This window comes from Pinus tabuliformis, chromosome 7 (genome assembly GCF_031772625.1).
Source record: "Pinus tabuliformis cultivar Carrire ecotype Pingquan chromosome 7, CPIR1, whole genome shotgun sequence".
Taxonomy (NCBI): domain Eukaryota; kingdom Viridiplantae; phylum Streptophyta; class Pinopsida; order Pinales; family Pinaceae; genus Pinus; species Pinus tabuliformis.
In genome coordinates, this window is record NC_142293.1 from 1,756,103,984 (window position 1) to 1,756,125,255 (window position 21,272).

Sequence of the window (21,272 nt, forward strand, 5' to 3'; positions counted from 1 at the left end):
AGAAAAGATTCAGAGATTCATCAGTAGGTTTCTAGTAACATTCAAGGATAGAATTGAGTTTGATGAGCCTAGATCATTGGAGGAAGCCATCAGGAAGTTGAAGCATTATTATGAGAAATTAAAGTGTAGGTCTGAATCTAAATAGGATTGGAAAGGTAATGATAATAATAAGGGAAATTGGGATAAGAAGCGAACAAGACCTCATGACATAGGTAACAAAGAGAATGCAACACCACACAAAAATTTTAATGCATCTGACAAAGGAAAGGGATTTCAATCTGAGCAGAACAAGGGTGATGGTAGGAAGCCATTATAGTGTTTGACTTGTGGTGGAGAGCATCATAGGAGAGATTGTCCATAACATCAGGGTGGCAAACTACAGATCTACAGTTCTCAAGAGGCACAGACAGTGGGGGATGTTGCGTAAAGTATTGCTAGGATTTATACAACATTGGATAATAGGAAGGCAGATCACCAGACATATATTATCGAGATGGACAATAATCTTTATGATCAAGTTGTTTCTATTTTGATCCCTGGATCTAATTATAGTTATGTTAATCCTGACCTGGTGGATAAGTGTGGTTTGAATAAATAAGTTCTTGTAGAGTCTTTGTCAGTGTAGTTGGCTATAGGTACTAAGAAAAGGGTTCATCATTGGGTAAGAGATTGTATGTTTGAGTTAAATGGTATTCCTACATCAGAACATATGAATGCGCTTCCGTTGGGATCATAAAGTATGTTGCTGCGTATGAATTGGTTGTACCTTCATAGGGATAAGGTGAATTGTTATGAAAAGGACATTGAATGCTTGGGTAACAATTGACAATAGAAAGTCTTGCAAGGTAAGAAGAAGGCAACATCAGTTAGGAAGGTTACATCTATGCAGGCAAAGCATAGTTGTAGGAAAGGGTGTGTATTATTTGCAGTGCATATTTCCAGTGACAAAGGTAAGGATTTTGAGGATGCAGAGGTATTCAAGAGGTATCCAGTTTTACAGCAGTTTCAGGATGTGTTCCCAGCAGAGATTTCATATTTTCCACCTCACAGGGAAGTGGAATTTTCTATTGAGTTGGTGTTAAGGGAAGCACCAGCATCAAAGGCAGTGTTAGCTTTGTTGGCATTTGGCCCAAAAATGGATCCAACATACTCACAAAGTCTCCAAAGTTTGCTTAAAATCATGCAAAGGGATCGAAAAATGCTCTTCGAATCTTCAAAAGTGCTTAAGATCATCCCAAGATCGAAACAAGCAAGGGAGGAGAGCTGTTGGAAGGCAAAAATGCACTATTGAGAGGCTAAAACACTTCAAAATCAGTCAAAAACCCTTATCGCAGGCTTAAAACCCAAGAATGCACAGCTACCGTTAGATCTGGCCGATCAACGGCCCAGATCTAAGCAGCAAATCGCAAATCGGTGGTCCCAAGCAATGGCAATCGGAGCTGGACACCGTCGATCAGCGATCACCGATGATCTCTATTGGCAGAGTATAAGCGTAGGTTGTGTGGAATGAGCGATAGTGATCACCGATTCAACGGTGATGGCCCACACCGCATTGGCGGATCACTATCGGCGAAAACCATGGGGCAGGACCTTTGCATATATGTGCGCCGATTGCAATGAACCCGGGACCCGATGGGTTTCGGAACCAAAATGTATAATCTTTGAGGTCCTTACCAAAGCCATTTTTCAATGACTTTTAGTGTATTTCGTTATATAGCAAAATGCAATGGGAAACAGGGCAGTGCCGATTGCAATGAAGCCCGGACCCGAAAGGGTCCGGGAAGTGAAATACATAAAATTTGGGGTCCGCGGAAGGCCCATTTTCAATGTTTTTTCGCAGTTTTAATGTATTTTCGTTGTTCAACGAAATACAAAGGGAGCAGGCCGAATGCAACTTGCGATAACCCCAAGGGAAGACCCGATAAAGTAATTAATCATTTTTTAGGGCTTTTGAAGTCCAGAAAGGACTGAGAGGGGCAAGAATTCTCAGCGCTGTTGTGTTTTCTGTTTAAAGCAGAAATATTCATTATTTTAACAAAGGTCCACAAAAGGGCAACGCTGTTCTGCTTTAACAGAATGTATGCATTGTTAAATCACAGAAAGGGCCACAGCACGCGCAACTCCTCCCCAAACCGACATAGACGCCGAGAAGAAGCACAACGCATCAATAGCCTAGTGCAGCTCATCAAACAAACATCATGGAGCATCAACCGTCCTACCAGCATAGCCAAAATATCTGAATGTAGTTACTTTGCTGTCAGGAGAATAATCCTCCAAGCCATGCTTGCCTATAGAGGGAATCAAATTAGTTAACAATGCAGATCAGATAGATTAAGACTCTGAGCCTCTTAGAGCTTGGGAGCATTGTCAACAGGTTATAAATAGCTAAAAGTAAGATGTAATACGGGTTCAACTTCTGGAGACTAATGAGACTTTGCTACTCAAGATTCTCATCTTCATTCATTAGTAATAAATGCTTCTTTTGTTGTTATATGTTCAATGTTCATTTTCTCTTTTGTTCTAAGCTTGCACTTGAACAGGTTGTTCATGTTTCTTTTGTGTCTAATGCCAGATAACTATCATCTTATCTCTGCGTTGATGAATTAGATTTGCAAGCTTCTTTACTGCCTATAGCTAGCCATTCATATGTGGTCATATATGCATCTGCTGGTACATTCAATACTCTCTTTTGCTGCCTATAGCTAGCCATTCATTTATGTTTATGTATGCATTTGCCGGTATGGTCAGTATTCTCCATCCATTCATTGAATCTACAAACTATTGAGCATTAGTGGTCTAAAGCCTTGTAAGCTGAGGGTGTTCATGCATGTCTTAAGTAAAAACATAGTTGAAATGGTTATCTAGCTTGATCCAAACCATCATTTATTATAATAGTTCAGAGAACAATATTGAAGATTATATGTTACCAGGCATCTCCGAGCTGCAACCTAGGAGAGTTTCTTGGAGTGATAACATAATTGGTGTCGTTGCCGAGGAGAGGAAACTGAAGCTCAACTTCCCTAGGAAACGACATAGATCCAGCTTTGATGATAGACAAAGTCTGGGCACTTTTTTGGTTGTAATCATCTATCTGGTGACTCTATTGGAGGTTGAACCTCTTGGCGTCTCCACTTCATAGTTCTGGCTCAGTTTGTGAGGCATACTCAAAGAAATCCTTAGAAGTCACAAACTGACCCAGTACCTGACCCTGAAAAGATCATCAAAGAAAGAAAGGTATTGCAGAAAGGAGCATCAAGTTCAGGTAAACCTAAACAATCTCCTATATCTCTTCAAGAATGGCCTGTAATAAAACAAATACATGTTGAGAGTATAGCTTCTAATACTAGAACCGAATAAAAACTCATAGAGATTCATAAAGCTCCTTATTCTTTAGGTTTTCCTTTTGTTGTATTCTCGAAGAAAACCTCACCTCCTATCCATCATACTCCTTCAGTCCTATCAATCACTCCTCAGCCCTCTATCATTCAGACTGCAGTACTCTTTTAGCCACCTCAGCTATGGTAGGTCCACAAGCACCTACCAAAATGGAATGAATCATAGCTGCTAGGTATGGACCTCTACTACTGCCCACTCCTTTGAATGTTATGCCTATTGGAGAATATAAGAAGTATATGCCTAAGTTCACTGGAACTAAAGGTGTTTCAGCTGAAGAACATCTTGAGTCATTCTATAGCTATGTTGATAACCTAGACATTAGTGAAGATGATGTCTGGATGAGAGTCTTTGTCCAAAGCCTAGATGGAGAGGCTAGAAAATGGTTCAGGGAACTAACCCCAGCATCTATAGCAAATATTGAGGCCTTATATGATGCATTCCTAAAGCATTGGGGGGATAAGAAGGATCTCCTTTACTACCACACTGAGTTTGGGAACTTACAGAGGGAAAATGGTGAGCTGCTGTCTGATTTTAATAAGAGATTTAACCGCATGTACAACAAGATACCAACTAAAGTGAAACCCACCACTACCTCTGCTAGACTCATCTATGCCAACGCCTTTGATTCTGACTTCTGTTTACTGTTGAGGGAAAGGCAATGTGCTTCTTTGACTGATATACAAGATGCAGCCCTGTAAGTCGAATCAAACATCATGGCTACAGAAAATCTCAAAGGTAATGTTGATAAAAGGAGAGAGAGGGGTGAACCTTGATCATCTTCAGATCCCAAGATCGATAAAATGTCCAAGATGATAAAGTAATTAGCCTCTGAAGTTTCCAAATTAAAGGTTCAGCAGCATTCTGGGAAGGGAAGGGTTCCTAATACCTTTTCTCTTACAAATCCAAATCCATATAGAAGAGAAAATGAGCAGTTGCAGATTTTGCAAAGAAGCAAAGATGCCAATGAAGACCAAAGGGTGAAGACCCCTTTTCAAAATGCAGTCATGGAAGAAGAGCAGTTTGAGGAAGATGATGAGATCCATTGTATGGAAGACAAAGGTAGCACCACTTTTTTAACCAAAGCTGCCTATGAGAAGTCATTATTCAATGACCAGATCAACCAAGAATGGGATGGTGAAGCTGTTCTACAAACTGAAGATCAGCAAAAATATAATCTGAAGTCAAAGATGAATAATGTCAAGCAAACTCTTGTTCAGAAAGTTGTTGTCCCTACTGTTCAATCAATTTAGTGTCCTAAATTGCTACATAAATTATCAATCCCGGTATCGTAAACTGATGAAGTGTAGTGCACTATATGTGCTAGATGACCATTTTCTTACCTCACTATTTTTAAGTTTATGTTTGTTTTGGAGTTTTTCTTTTGATTCCTAATGTTCTGCAATGTAATCTACAAAATTTTAATCTACTACTACTAAGAATCTAAAGAAATGAAGTAAGAGCTAAAAGTGCTTTTAGGCCAAATTTGGGAGTAAATTTTTTAGACAAGAAAGTGAAAACAAAGCTTCTCTTCTTGCTATTATGATTGTTTCCAAAACATGCACTGAAAGGACTTAAAACTACTATCTGCTCAATTGCAAAACCAAAGATTAAATGAGAAAATGAGATTGTAGCTATCTATGATAAGCCCAAAATGAAATACTGGAAATAAGACTACCTCTACTGTCTAATCTACTTGCAGAATTAAAACTTAATGAACTACTGAAGATGAAATTGCAGCTGACTAAGTGAAGAACTAAAAATGAAATTGCAACTATTGTATTTTGAAAGCAAGGCTAAATGAAGTATTGTTGTCAATCTGCTACATAACTTAGGGAGAACTACCTCCTTATGATAGCAATTTGAGAGATTTCATTCTTCATCATTCTAAGAAAAGTAAACATGAAAATGCAATGAAAGACTCATTCATAAATAAAAAATTTCACCACTTAGTTTTAGGATTAGCCATCAACGAAAGGCTTTTGGAAACATTCATTTATATCATGAGTGACTACACTAATAACAAAATCGCATTGAACAACTTAAATTAAAAACTAATGAACAACAATTGTAATGAAAGACTCATTCATAAATACAACATTTCACCATTTAGTTTGAGGATTAACCATCAACAAAAGGCTTTTGGAAACATTCATTTATATCATAAGTGACTACACTAATAAGAAAATGGCATTGAACAGCTTAAATTAAAAACTAATGAACGGCAATTGTAATGAAAGACTCATTCATAAATACAACATTTCACCATTTAGTTTGAGGATTAACCATCAACGAAAGGCTTTTGGAAACATTCATTTATATCATGAGTGACTACACTAATTTGAACAACTTAATTTAAAATATAGAAACTAAGAAACAACAGATGAAATAAATCTATTTATGCTACTGACATCAACTTAAAACTAAAGTTAAGAAGCTAAAAAGCAATGAAAACCAAAGGACTATTCTACGCTGGAATACAACTACTATGAGTTAGTGAAAATTGACATAAGCTGCAAGAAAACGAAAGACACACAGTGAAGTTACAATTAAACTACGAAAGACAAACATAAATAAAATGTACCCTTGACCACGCAGGGGCCCTCTACAAGGTCTCGGATTATCAGCATGGAATCAACACTTCACAAGCGCTTCAGGTATCCATTGAAAACAGAGTCTTCTTATTAAAATAGAGCACTGAGTTTCTCACACTAGAAAGTGGAAATATGCATTATTACATAAGCAAAAACTTGAACTTGTTTTGCGTTCTACATGCTGGTATTTATAGGAAAAAATACAACTGCTTTGAAGAGAGAAGTCATCTACAACAAAACACGTAGACAGGTAATGTATGCGGAATTCTTGTCTTCGGTTGCCTTGAAACATAAATCTTCTAATAGTGGCTGTTGGATTATGTTTGTGCAGGTGGTAGATGAGGTTCTTGGCTTCAGGAGATTGTCTTGGATCCATTACTGAGAATCGTGTAAAAACAGAGTCCTACTTGCTGTCGGTTTCTTCAGTTGGCTTCCCTTTGACTAGAGTCCTCCACATCGATCTTGGCCAAATGGATAGGATACCATCCATGCTCTAACGTTTTCCAAGATACCCATGTGGTCCGTTTCCTCTCTTGACACTTGTAACCTACAAAAGCATGGAGATGGCTACGAAACAGCCGGTTAGCTGCAGAATGTGGCTGCATTCCGTAGCTGAAAGACAAAAACCTATTCAAATAACAAACATAACAATATAACTTGTAAATCACTGAAATATACTCCTTGAGGCAATGTGTAATGGCTTTTGATGATTAAGGATGCATTTTTCATGGAAAAGCAAAGGAAGAAGGATGAGAAAGTTGCTTAAGAGAGAGGCAGTTTTGGAACTCAACATACCCCCACTGCGAGACTATTGCATGTCCCCATGCAATCAAAATTGTAAACACCCTCCTTCTACTGCATTTTCTCTGAGACTTCAGCCAAAACATCCAACCTCTTCTTGCTTCTCTTTGCTGCAACTGCCATCCTAGGCTTCCTCATGAGAAATCTATACTTGAGGTTAATGAGAGCCTGGTTTAGCTTCCTATTTTTCCTCTTTAGTTTTTTGTTCTTCTTATGCCACAGACCCAAATGAAGCATGGTGTTATCATGGATAATCTTATCCAGCTTGTTTTGTTCTTTTAAAGCTTCATTTTCCTTCTGAATATGCCTATTTAAGACCTCTAGCTCATAGATTTCCTGCTTAAGTGAGCTAATCAAAGTCTCTTGTGATGTAGCTGGCTGCTCAGGGTTGGATGAAGTCCCTTGATCTACTGATGTATTATTTTGCTCCAGTGACTCAATATAATCATAAATCTGCTGTTGGACTGGGTCAATCCCTGGAGAGACTCTCTTTGGGTTGCTTTCAAAGTTTTGTTGAGGAGAGTGTTGTGGACTCTGCTCAAATGAGATGTTATCTTGGGACTGAGTTGGAGTTTCTTCTCCCAAGTCTATGAACTGAGCCTCTATTGATTTTTCTTTCTTCATTCTACCCTTAAGTCTGGAACTTCTCCTAAAACTTTGTGAGCCTATGATTTCTTCCTCTATAACCTATCTTCTTTTCCCCTTCTCCTTCTCTTGCTTGAACTGATCCTTGATGTTGACTAATCTCTCAGAAAGTAATTGTTCATCCTCCAATGAAGGTTCAAGAGTGTTTCTATGGATTTCCTCAACTTTTCTTTTCATATTTCTCCTCCATTTTGTATGCTTTATGATCTTTGTTAATGTTTCAGAGATGGGCTCTTCTTCACTACTTTGTTGTGCTGAAGTTGTAGGAGTGTTTTGAATTGTAAGACTGGTTTTCCTTCTCCTACTCCTTTTCACAGAACTTCCTTCAAGTAATTTACGTGTATCTTGGAAAAAGTTTCTGATCAGAAAGTTATCCCATGTGTCTCCCACACTCTTTAAGTGATATTCAACTAGAATTTTTATGAGACCATGGTGATAAAGATTAGTTTCTATGTCTTCCATTTTCTTCTGAATAGTAGTGGCCATTCTCCTTAAACTATTCAACAGAAGGAATGGGAGATTGATGGTTCTGTTTTCAAGAAAATTCATTAACAATCTTATGTGATATACATACATGGAACCAAATCTTCCCTCGCATGTGATAATTTTTTGCAAAATTAATAGCATGCTACTCCAGTTACCCTTAAGTGCAGAGATGGGAATGCCTCTCTTAAAAACTGAAGTGTCCATACTTGGGTTTTGGAGAATTACTTTCCAAGTTTCATCATGGAATTCTTTATGCTTGAACCACCTCTCTCCAACCTTTGGTAGTTCGGTTGCTGCAGCAATGAAAGACTCGGTCACTGTAAACTTTATATCACCAATCTCCACGTCCATCCCATCAAACGATCTAGCAAATGACTTGGTGATTTCTTTATGATGACCATCGAATTTTTCAATGAAACTCGGCCAACCAACTTTCTTCAACATCCCTTTCAACTGAGGATAACCTTCCATATACTTCACTCCTATAGGTTTTGTTTTGACGATGAGACCCATCACTCCTATTCTCTGCTTTTCTTCAAATTTCCTTTACTGTCTGCGTGTAGAAGACTATGTATACAACAATGGTATATGGAAGCAAAAACAGTTATAGATATGGGGGTGAAATAACAGAGTATGTGGAAGGAGAACGACTATAGGAGATAAAACATATAGGGTATATGAAACAGGGAAACTGTATGCGTGAAATAGTGCAGAAGATGTATGGAATGGAGTGGCTGCACACGTAAACTATGTGGAAAACAGAATACTGCTATACACAGAGAGAATTGAAAACAGAATGAATGATTGTGTGCTCAACATATCTGAGTGCTTGTATACACAAGAAGGCTGCGGAAGTATAAGTGAGGAACTCGGTGTAATAAAGGAGCAATAGGGTTGTGAAGAGCCGTATCCAATTGGGTTATGTCATGTATTTAGCCGTTAAACAGGTGTGATGGAGAAGTACAGTGAAGTACGAGTTAAAATCAGAGATCAAATCACGAGACCATTAGGCATTAAAGTCAGAAGGCATGGTGGAATAATCACGGCAATCAAATCTCATGATGACAAGTCAAGGAGTAGTGTGATTATACGAGTTATACAACTTATGTTTTATATTGCTATTTGAAATAAGTTTTTGTTCTTACCTCTAGAACCATACCTTTCCGCTTGCTAACCTTTTGTTGTTGCTTCTTCAGGTGCTTAGATGTTGATATGTCTTCAAAAGTTGTTTTCTTCTCCAATACCTGCATATGAAATTTATTATGAACTGGCCTTTTCATTTTTTTGAGCTAATGATCAAACTGTTACTGCAGAGTCAGATTGGCTGCAGAACAGGATTAGCTACGGAACTGGAACAGCTGTGGAACGTGAGAACAGCTGCGGAATGTAAAATAGAGAATAAAATGTGACTTTATGAATGAATGAAATGGAGATGACTATGTGGATGAAAATATGACAGAATGGAAATGAAAAATGGATATGGAAGAAATGCTGAAGAAGAAAAATTTATTGGTGGAATGTGGTGGTGGAGTGGAGTGAAACTTGCAGAAGTAAAATAGAATGAAAAAAAATGAATTTTCAGAATGCAGAGTGATTCACTTTTTTTTTGGAAAATATAGGGTGTCAAAGTCTTCATATTTTCACCTTGTATTTTCTGTATAAGCATTTCAATTAGTGATTAGTTTTCAACCTTATACAATTTTTTATTTTTATTTTTTAGATGTGATGAAAAGAACAAAGACTAATTTGGTGGAGAAGAAGCATTCTTCTTTACCAACTTCATTTCAGAATTATTTTGAAAGATCTTGATGAACTCCTCCTTTGAGATTGGTTTTTGATAAATTTTCAACCTATGACCATTCACAAGGAGAGGAGTTTGATGCTCATCTATTGTTCTGATTCTTACTGCTCCATTACTGAAAACTTTTTCAATCTCATATGGCCCAAGCCAATGAGTTTGAAACTTTCCTTGAAAATCCTTAAACTTTGAATCAAATAACAGTGCCCAATCTCCCTCTTGAAACCTTTTGTCCTTGATGTACTTGTCATGCCACTTAGCTCTTTGTTGTTGAATTAGACCAGTTCTTTGAATAGCCTCTTGTCTGATTTCATCAAGTTCATTTAACTGCTCCAGTTTATGCTTTTGAGCTTATGATAGATCCATCCCCAAATGGACTGCCATCTTGAAAGTTTTGACTTGGAACTCTATGGAGAACAAGACTTTTTTCCCATAAACAAGTTCATAGGGTGTATGTCCTGTTGTGTTCCTCCATGTAGTTCTATAGGCCCACAAGGCTTCAGGAAGCCTTTCTACCCAATCTCTTCTATGTAGATGCACAGTCTTGGTGAGGATTCCTTCAATCACTTTACTTGTAGATTCCACTTGACCATTTGCTTGTGGATTATAGGGAGTGGATTTCCTATGCTTAATCTTGTACTCTTCCATAAGCCTCTCCATCATTTTGGATGTGAATTGAGTTCCCTGATCTGTCACAATTTCTATTAGAACACCAAAGCGAGTAAAAATATCCTCAAAAGGAAAAATAACTACAGATTTTTCATTAGCAAAAAGTAATGCTCTGGCTTCTACCCATTCGGTGACATAATCAGTGCATACTAATATATACTTTTTCTGCTTTGATGGAGGATTAATAGATCCAATAAAGTCTAAAGCCCATTTTTCAAAGGGTTCGATAAGTACCTGAGGTTGTAATGGCATTTCATTTGAGGGAGTAGGTTTCCCTACCCTTTGGCAGCTGCCGCACCTTCTGACATATTCTTTAGCATCTCTGAAGATGGATGGCCAATAATATCCTAAAGAAAGGATTTTATAGGTTGTCCTCTTGTTAGCAAAGTGTCCACCACATGGCTTGTCATGACATGCTTTGAGAATATCAGGCATTTCATCTTCCCTGACACACCTTCTGATCATAAGATCTGGCCCTGTTTTATACAATTCGTTAGTGATCCATGAATATCTTGCACTATTTTGAATAATCTTTCTTTTCTCTCTAGGAAATAAATGTGAAGGTAACTTCCCTGTAACCAAGTAGTTAGCAACATCTGCAAACCAAGGAGTTTGAGTAGTTACTGCAAATAGATATTCATCAGGAAACTTATCCTCAACCGGAGAGTCTTCTTTGATATTTTGAATCCTGGACAAGAAATCAGCAACTGTGTTTTGTTTTCCAGGTCTATCTAGCACAGTAATGTTGAATTCTTGCAAAAGTAAAAGCCATCTTGTAACTCTGCCATTAGTAATAGGTTTATTCATCAAATATCTAATTGCAGAGTGATCTGTATGAACAAAAGTTTCATAGCCTGTTATATAGTGTCTAAACTTGTTAATTGCATGAACAACAACTAAGAACTCTTTTTTAGTCACAGTATAATTCAACTCAGTGGGAGTCAAATTTTTACTTGTGTAGTAAATGGCATAAGGAATCAAATCTTTTTGTCCCAATACAGCTCCTAGAGCTGTATCTGAAGCATCTGTAGAAATATGGAAAGGAAGTTTCCAATTTGGTCCTCTTAAGATAGGTGCTTCAGATATTTTTGCTTTCAAGGTTTCAAATGCTAGTTGGCAATCAGGATTCCACTTGAATTCACAATCTTTTGTAAGCAATTTGAAGAGTGGAGATGCTACTTTGGTAAAGTTTTCTATAAACCTTCTATAATATCCTGTAAATCCTAGAAAACTTCTAACATCTTTTTGGCAATTTGGAATTGGCAACTTAGAGATGACTTCAACTTTTGATTTGTCCACTTTAATCCCATCTCCTGAAATGTGATGTCCTAAAACAATACCTTCTGTAAACATCATAAAGCATTTTTCATGGCTTAGTGAAAGGTTTGTTTCTTTACATCTTTTAAGGACTTTTTCCAAATTTTCCAAAGCTTCTTCAAATGTGTTACCATAGACTGTAAAATCATCCATATATACCTCTACACAATCATGTATTAGATCAGAAAAAATTCCTAGTACTACTCTTTGGAATGTTGTTGGTGCATTACATAACCCAAAAGGAAGCACTCGGTAGGCAAAAGTTCCCCATGGAAAAGTAAATGTGGTTTTATCCTAATCCTCAGGTGCTACCTGAATTTGATTATAACCACTAAAACCATCCAAGAATGAGAAATACTTTTTACCTGCTAATGTATCTAATACCTGATCTATAAAGGGCAAAGGAAAGTGATCTTTCAAGGTTGCTTTATTCAATTCTCTGTAATCAATGCACACCCTCCATTTACCATTCTTTTTAGGCACAATTACCAAAGGAGAAACCCATTGGCTATTTGAGATTGGGTAAATGAAGTTTACATTGAATAATTTTTGGAGCTCTTCTTTCACAATCTCCCTAAGATTTGGATTCATTCTTCTTTGAGGTTGTCTGATTGGTCTACTGTTTTCATCAATATAGATATGATGGATATAAGTCTTAAGATCAATACCTTTCATGTCGGTATACTCCTATGAAAATGCAGCAGAATGCTTTTGTAATATCTTGGTTAGCTCTTCTTGTTGTAGTTTCTCCAAGTTTTTGTTTATGTTCAATGTCCTACCTAGGAAAATTTCAATTGTAGAGCTACCAAACTCTTCCATAGAATAGAGAGACATCTGCCTAGATAACAAGTATTCAACATTATAGTTTTCCTAGAATTGTGCATGATCATATTTTGAAGATGTTTCAAAATTTTCTAATGTGTTAACAATATGATTATCTTCACTAATTTCTAATATAGTAAAGATAGGCTAAATAACATATTCATCATTGATCCATTCCTTCTCATCTATTTCTGTGATTGCTTTTGCTGGAGGATACAAAGTAAATTTCTTTGTTGAATTACCATCAGAAATATACATGTCACCAGATCTACAACTAATAAAAGCATCAGTTGTGGCCAGCCAAGGTCTTCCTAAGATGAGTGGGTGTCCTCCTAAATTATTCTTAGGAGTTAAAATCATGAAATCAACAGGATATTCCCAAGAATCTAAGGAGACTGAAATGTCTTCTAGCACACCATCTAGTTTGATTACTGATCTATTTGCAAGTTGCAGTAAGGTAGGTGTGTAAAGAAGGTTAGGAAGTTTAAGCTGCTCCATAGTCTGTCTACTCATAATGTTTATTGCTGCCCCTAAGTCAATCAATGTGTTTGGAATTTCAATCCCATTTATGTGTGTCTTGACAATTGGACTTCCTAGATCCACATATTTCTGCATGGAAATCTTTCCCATCATGATATCTGTTATTTTTCCTACTAGGTGAATTCTTTTTGTTTCTCTTGGTTTTCTTCCTGGTCTTTTGATGCTCAACTCCTTTATTGCCTTGGCTAGAAATGGAATTTCTCTAATGGCTTGTAACAAAGGAATCTTGATACAAACATTCTTCAATTCATCTAGAAATTCATAATTGGGCATCAAGATCTTTTTTTATACTCCTCTATCAATTTGTAATCTTCCAGGAAAAGGAGGTGTAGAAGTAGATGTTGGTTGCTCAATTATAGGAGTTGTCTTTATTGATTATTTTTGTTTTCCTTTTTCAATGTTTTGGTTTTGGAGGGATGTCCCCTCAAAACTTTTATTGACTTTCAGAGAATCCTCCTCAGTAGTGTCTTGTTCTTGAATATCTATAGAAGGTTTTTCATTTTCGAATATCCTACCAGATCTAAGTTGAACATCATTATGATCTAGAGGAGCAATCATGTAAGTAGGAAATTGTTGTCCTTCTATCATGTAAGCATTCTGAAGGTTTTTGTTATTGGGGTTTGGTAATGGTTGGGCTGGTAGTTGATTTGGTTTTTGTTGAAATGGAAGTAAGAGTTGAGGATTTTGACTTTGTTGTGGAGGTTGTTGTGGAAATGGCAATGAAAGGCAAGGGCTTTGATTTGGAAGTTGTGGTTGCTGATTTTGCTGCTGATTTTGTGGGGGAGGATAGCTCTGATAAGATGGAGGATATTGATAATATTGAGCAAATCTCCCATGAGGATTTTGTACCCCTTGTGCCCAAGGTTTATATTGATACTGAGTTTGAGGTTGAGGCCAAGGTTGCTACCAAGAATTCCAGTTTGGTGAGGGCTGAAAATACATTGGATTGTTAAGTCCTTGATTCTGTTGCCCCTGCCAAGGTCTTCTTGCAAAAAAACAAAGAGATTCTACAGGATTCGGGACTGTTTCCTCTTGAAAGATAGCCTTAAGACCTAGGATTGAAGGACAATCCTTGGTCTCATGACTTTCTGAACAAATCATACAAGTTTCTACAATTTTTTCATCTAAAGGGCAATCCCTTAGAGCATATTTCTTTCTGCATTTTGGACAAAAGATGGCTAAAGAATCAGCCTTTGTTTTCTGCTTGTTTTGGATTTTGAGGGTGTCTAGCTGCTCACTAAGGCTCACTAAGGCTCCCTAAAATATCAGTTTTAAACTCATCAAGCATACTGCCAATTTCTTCCCTACTTACAGATCCGGTTGCAGAATTGTTTGCTCTAACAAGAGAAGGATCTCTCAGTCCTTTCCTGGTTTTAGATTTCCCTCTTGAGAGATGAACACATAGTTCTGCTATGTCACTCAATGGAAGTTGAGAGATGTCTCCCTTCCCCATCATGTTAAGGATATCTATCCATTCATCTCTAATGGCCTTTAACAAAAGAGCTTTCAAAGTTTCTTCATCTAAATTGTTCATTTTTGCTCTTTTCAAATTGTAGTTGAATCTCTCAAGCAAATCCTCTAAGTTTTCATCTTCCTTTTGCATCATTTTGAACACCTCATCCTTATGATTAGTAGGCATACAATAATCCAAGTATCTATCCAAAAATGCCTGTTTCATGTCATTCTAAGTTATGATGGATTGAGTGACTAACCCCACAAACCATTTCAAAGTAGCCCCTTTTAGTGTTGAAGGGAACAATTTGAGTTTTTGAGAGTCTTATAGATAGTCATAGGTTCTGCACAAGACTTCAAACTCAAACAAAAATGTTTCAGGGTCCTCACTTCTCAACCCATAAAAGTTTGGGAGGACAGATGGTGAAATGTTTTTCATTGTGGTATGTGTTTCCTCATCTACTATAGGGAATCCAAATGAGTTATCTATTTCCCTATTTCCTCTGCCTCCTCCATTGTTACCTCTACCTCCTCCATTGTTTCCTCTACCTCTCCCTCTACCCCCTCCTCTAAATAGTGAGAATTCTCCAGCTTGTTCTTCTTCTGCCATTATAGTTTCTTCAGAGTCAATATAAGGCTCAACCTACAAGGTTATTCCTTCCTCCTCTGGTTCTTCTATTAATGGATTATAGGAGAGAGTTCCTACTTTCTCTTCCTCATTGGGTAGTCCTAATTCTTCAACTACAATAGTCTCCCCTGTGGAAGTGAAAAAGATCTTCTCTCCTAGGACTGTTTTGGTGGATGATGTGGGAGAATCTTCTGATTGAATTTCTGCCCCTTGAATTCCAGGAGTCCTATGGCTGCGAATATGAGTCTGGGATGGAGGTATGTCTTTCCTAACTCTTGGTGGAGCCAATATGTTCAGTCAATTTAGAGTCCTAAATTGCTACATAAATTATCAATCCGGGTATCGTAAACTGATGAAGTGTAGTGCACTATATGTGCTAGATGACCCTTTCTTACCTCACTATTTTTAAGTTGATGTTTGTTTTGGGGTTTTGTTCTTTTGATTCCTAATGTTCTACAATGTAATCTAAAAAATATCAATCTACTGCTGCTAAGAATCTAAAGAAATCAAGTAAGAGCTAAAAGTGCTTTTAGGCCAAATTTGGGAGTAAAGTTTTTAAACAAGAAAGTGAAAACAGAGCTTCTCTTCTTGCTATTATGATTGTTTCCAAAACATGAACTGAAAGGACTTAAAACTACTATCTACTCAATTGCAAAACCAAAGCTTAACTGAGAAAATGAGATTGCAGCTATCTATGATATACCAAAAATGAAATACTAGAAATAACACTACCTCTACTGTCTAATCCACTTGCAGAATTAAAACTTAATGAACTACTGAGGATGAAATGGCAGCTGACTAAGTGAAGAACTAAAAATGAAATTGCAACTATTCTATTTTGAAAGAAAGGCTAAATGAAGTATTGTTGTCAATCTACTACATAACTTAGGGAGAACTACCTCCTTATGATAGCAATTTGAGAGATTCAATTCTTCATCATTCTAAGAAAAGTAAATATGAAAATGCAATGAAAGACTCATTCATAAATAAAACATTTCACCACTTAGTTTTAGGATTAACCATCAACGAAAGGCTTTTGGAAACATTCATTTATATCATGAGTGACTACACTAATAAGAAAATGGCATTGAACAACTTAAATTAAAAACTAATGAACAACAATTGTAATGAAAGACTCATTCATAAATACAACATTTCACCATTTAGTTTGAGGATTAACCATCAACGAAAGGCTTTTGGAAACATTCATTTATATCATAAGTGACTACACTAATAAGAAAATGGCATTGAATAGGTTAAATTAAAAACTAATGAACAACAATTGTAATGAAAGACTCATTCATAAATACAACATTTCACCATTTAGTTTGAGGATTAACCGTCAACGAAAGGCTTTTGGAAACATTCATTTATATCATGAGTGACTACACTAATTTGAACAGCTTAATTTAAAATCTAGAAACTAAGGAACAACATATGAAATAAATCTATTTATGCTACTGACATCAACTTAAAACTATAGTTAAGAAACTAAAAAGCAATGAAAACCAAAGGACTATTCTACGTTGGAATACAACTACTTTGAGTTAGTGAAAAATGACATAAGCTGCATGATACACAGAGTTAGAAAACGATTATGAACATGATGAAAAACACACAGTGAATTTACAATTAAACTACGAAAGACAAAGAGAAATAAAATGTACCCTTGACCATGCAGGTGTAGGTTTTAACCCCATACAGAAATAACCTGCATACGAATTCTGCATACAAATTCTAAAACACAGAAAATAAATAATGCGAGAGAAGAACACATAAAATACATATACACAAAGATTTTCCCCTGGATCCCAAAACTGGGACTACCAGATTGATTTTTCATTATGTTCATTTCAATGTTACAATGCATATTTATACATGCCGAAGCATTCAATACCATGGACCGAAAACCATCGTGTCCAAAAAACATGTGTGAAAATCATGCACAAGACCATAGATGTGTCCGCCCAACCTAACATAGGGTCCAAAACCAAAATTTTCTAGGGCGCTGCCCCGGACCCCATAAAGTGGGGTTACGGGTGCCCCTCAAACCGCCTGTTAACTATGTGGAAAGAATATAACATAACCCAAGATTCTCCTACTTGTTGTTTTCTTTCCACAGAGGGCCACAAGAGAGCTTAGTCATTTTTCCAGCCCTAAAATTCCCATTGTCTCTCTACACCAAGAGAACTTCTCAGAGCTCATATATTTTGTCAATGCATCTGCAATATTCTTCAAAGTGTCCACCTTTACCAGCAACGCCTTTTTGTCTTCTATCATATCCCTCACAAAGTGATACTGAACATCAATATGCTTTGTCTTTGAATGATAAGCAGGGTTCTTTGCCAAGAAAATTGCACTTTGGCTGTCACAGTCTATCCTTATAGCTTCCTGTACTAACCCCATACTTGAACACAATATCTGCAACCAAACTGCTTCCTTGCTTGCATGAGTGGATGCCATGTATTCTGCCTCTGTAGTTGATAGTGCCACTACAGATTGTTTCTTACTCATCCCACTAACTGCACCTCCAAATAGGTTAAACACATACCCACTTGTAGATCTTCTCTGATCCAGATCTCCAGCCCAATCTGCAGCCATGAATATCCAACACTCTGTCCAATCCTGGTCTTCCTTGGTAGCACAAACCATAATCACTAGTGCCACGCAAATACCTGAAAACCCGCTTCACTGCTGTCCAATGCTCCTTCCCTGGTTTTGACATAAATCTGCTCAATACTCCCACTGCATGTGCAATGTCTGGTCTAGTACAGACCATTGCATACATCAGGCTACCAACTGCACTTGCATATGGAACACGGGACATGTCCTCTTCCTCTTCTTGTGTCTTGGGATACTGTTCAGCAGGCAACCTCACACCTACAGGAAAAGGAACCTTCACCGGTTTACTATCCTGCATATTAAACCTCTGCAATATTGGCTTAACATACTTCCTCTGGTTTAACCAGAGCTTCCTCTTTTCCCGGTCTCTTTTAATTTCCATGCCCAAAATATAGTTTGCAGCACCAAGATCTTTCATGTCGAATTTGGAGGACAATTGGGTCTTCAAATCCTGGATAATTTCTTTGTCATTTCCAACCAACAACATATCATCCACATATAAGACCAGATAAATAACACGATCACCAATTAATTTAAAATACACACAGTGATCTGCTTTTCTTCTGGTGCAGCCAAGTCCCCGTATAAATGTATCAAATTTCTGATACCACATCCTTGGTGATTGTTTTAACCCATATAGAGACTTCTTTAACTTACATACCAGTTCTTTCTTACCCTTCACCGCAAAGCCTTCAGGTTGCTTCATGTAGATCTCCTCTTCCATATCCCCATGAAGAAATGATGTTTTCACATCCATCTGTTCTACCTCAAAATCAAAAGCAACAACAATAGATAAAAGTAATCTAATAGAAGTTACCTTGGCAACAAGAGAAAAAGTATCACCAAAATCAATTCCCGGCACCTGGGAATAACCTTTTGCTACCAACCGAGCTTTGTATTTCTCCACTTTTCCTTCTACATTTGTCTTCTTTTTGAACACCCATTTACTGCCAATGGGTTTCCTTCCAGCCAGCAACTCCACCAGATCCCAAGCCTCATTTTTGTGCAAAGATGCCATTTCATCAACCATGGCCTCTTTCCAGAGTTTTCCATCCTCTGAATCCATTGCTTCCTTAACAGTTCTGGGATCATCATCAGTAACAGACAAAGCAAAATTTGAATAGAAAGCAGATGGACTATACCTTTCTGGCTGCCTTCTTTCTCGAATTTATCTTCTCACAACCGGATTTTGTGGCTCTTCATCTTCTGATTCCTCCTATGCTGTAGAGTCTGATTCTTCGTCCTTTAGCTCAAACTCTATCTTCTCAGGTTCCTTTGGTTGGACATCATGTTTAATAACATCTTTCACCTCTCTGAACACCACATCTTGGTTGTACATAACCTTCCTTGTTACTGGGTTCCAAAGCTTATAATCCTTTAAACCATCCTTATACCCAATAAAGATGCACTTTTTAGATTTACTATCCAACTTTGTTCTTTTCTCCTTTGGAACATGTACATATGGATCACATCAAAATACCCTCAGATGTGAAAGAGAGGGTTTCTTACTAGTCCATACCTCTTGTGGTCTTATCCTCCAATGCTGATGAAGGTGACCTGTTGACCAAGTAACATGCAGTATCCACCGCCTCTGCCCAGAATTCCTGTCCTAACCGGACACCACTGAGCATCCTTCTTGCCCTTTTCATCAATGTCTTGTTCATTCTTTCTGCAACTCCATTTTGTTGAGGTGTATATGGAGTAGTCTTCTGCCATGCTATGCCACACTTCTTGCAGAATTCTTCAAATTCCTTACTGCAAAACTCTCCACCATTATCTGTCCTCAACACCTTTATCTTCTTCTCTGTCTGGTTTTCCACTAGAACCTTAAATTCTTTAAACCTATCAAAGACTTCAGATTTCTTCTTAAGGAAATATATCCATGTATTCCTTGAGAAGTCATCTATAAATGATACATAGTACACAGACTTACCCAGTGGTGGAACCTTCATAGGTCCAAACACATCACTGTGCACAAGCTATAGTATATGTTTCGTCCTCTTACCACCAGATGGGAAACTCACCCGATTTTGCTTCCCGTATACACAATTTTCACAGAAATCAAAATCTAGAGAGCTATTACTCATACCTTCTCCCATACCTTTACCATGAAGTATTCAAAGGCCCTTCTCTCCAATATGTCCAAGCCTTTGATGCCACAGCATGGTCTTTTCTCCAGAGACCACTAGATTTTCTGCTCCACTTTCAAGAACCACGGAACTGTTGCACCCATCAACAACAGTGCTACCTTGCAGCTTATACAGAGTTCCAATCCAAACTCCCCGCATCAATACCAGTGCTCCCCGAACCATCTTGTAGGTATCCTTCTCGAACATTGTTTTTACACCTGCATCATCCAGCTTACTAATAGAAATCAGATTTCTGGCTAATGCAGAATATGCAAAACACCTGGAAGTGTTCTAACCCTTCCACCTTGCAGCTTCAACTTTACTTTTCCACGACCAATGATTCTAGCCTTCCTGTCATCCCCCAAGAAGACATCACCACCATCATATTTCTCATACTCACAGAACCACTCTCTATGGGGAGTGAAGTGAAAGGATGCACCTGAGTCAATCAACCATGCCTCATGATCTACATGTGTACTTGAAGAAGCCAAGTACACATCCCCACCTTCATCTGAGGTGGTTTTTGCCTCTGCAGAAGGAGCCTCATCAGATCCCTTTCCTTTGTCAGGAGCTTTAGATTTACAGTCCCTTTTGAAGTGGCCTTCCTTTCTACATTTCCAGCACACCACCTTTACAGGTTTTCCTGGAGATTTAGATCTCCCTCTAGATTTATATCTCCCACTCGATGACTTATTTTTGTTTCTGTTCTGGGACCGTCCTTGTACAGACAAGGCATCACCATTTTGGCTCTCCATATTTTTCCATCTCATCTCCTTCGTTAGCAAGGCTGAGACTATTTCATCAAACTGCAAGGCAGTTGCATTGCTACCTATTGCAATAACCAGACTATCCCAAATCTGGTAGAGAACACAACAAACTGATGCACTTATCTTCATCTGAAATTTTAATATCAACAGATGCTAACTAACTTACCACAGTATTAAATGTGTTCAGATGCTCTGTCACTGAGTCTCCATCTCTCATCGTCAAGTTATACAGCTTTTTTCACAGGAACAGTTTATTCACCAGAGACTTAGATTGGTACAAAGTCCCTAACTTGTCCCACAAAGCCTTCGTCGTAGCTTCCCTGGATACATTCAGCGATACTGAATCTAAGACACACAATCATATTGTGCTCTTTGCCCTCCGATCCAAATTTTTCCATTCTTTGTCGGACACTCCCGTTGGTTTAGTACATGGATCTACCGTGATCCATTGATCTTTATCCACCAGCATATCCTTCATCTTGAGTTTCCACAACTCAAAACTCTGACCATTAAATTTCTCAATCTCTATCTTTCCACTGCTCGCCAACTTCTTTCACCACCAGAACTGATCTCGCAGATCTCCCACTGAACAGGGTCTACCACAGGCCC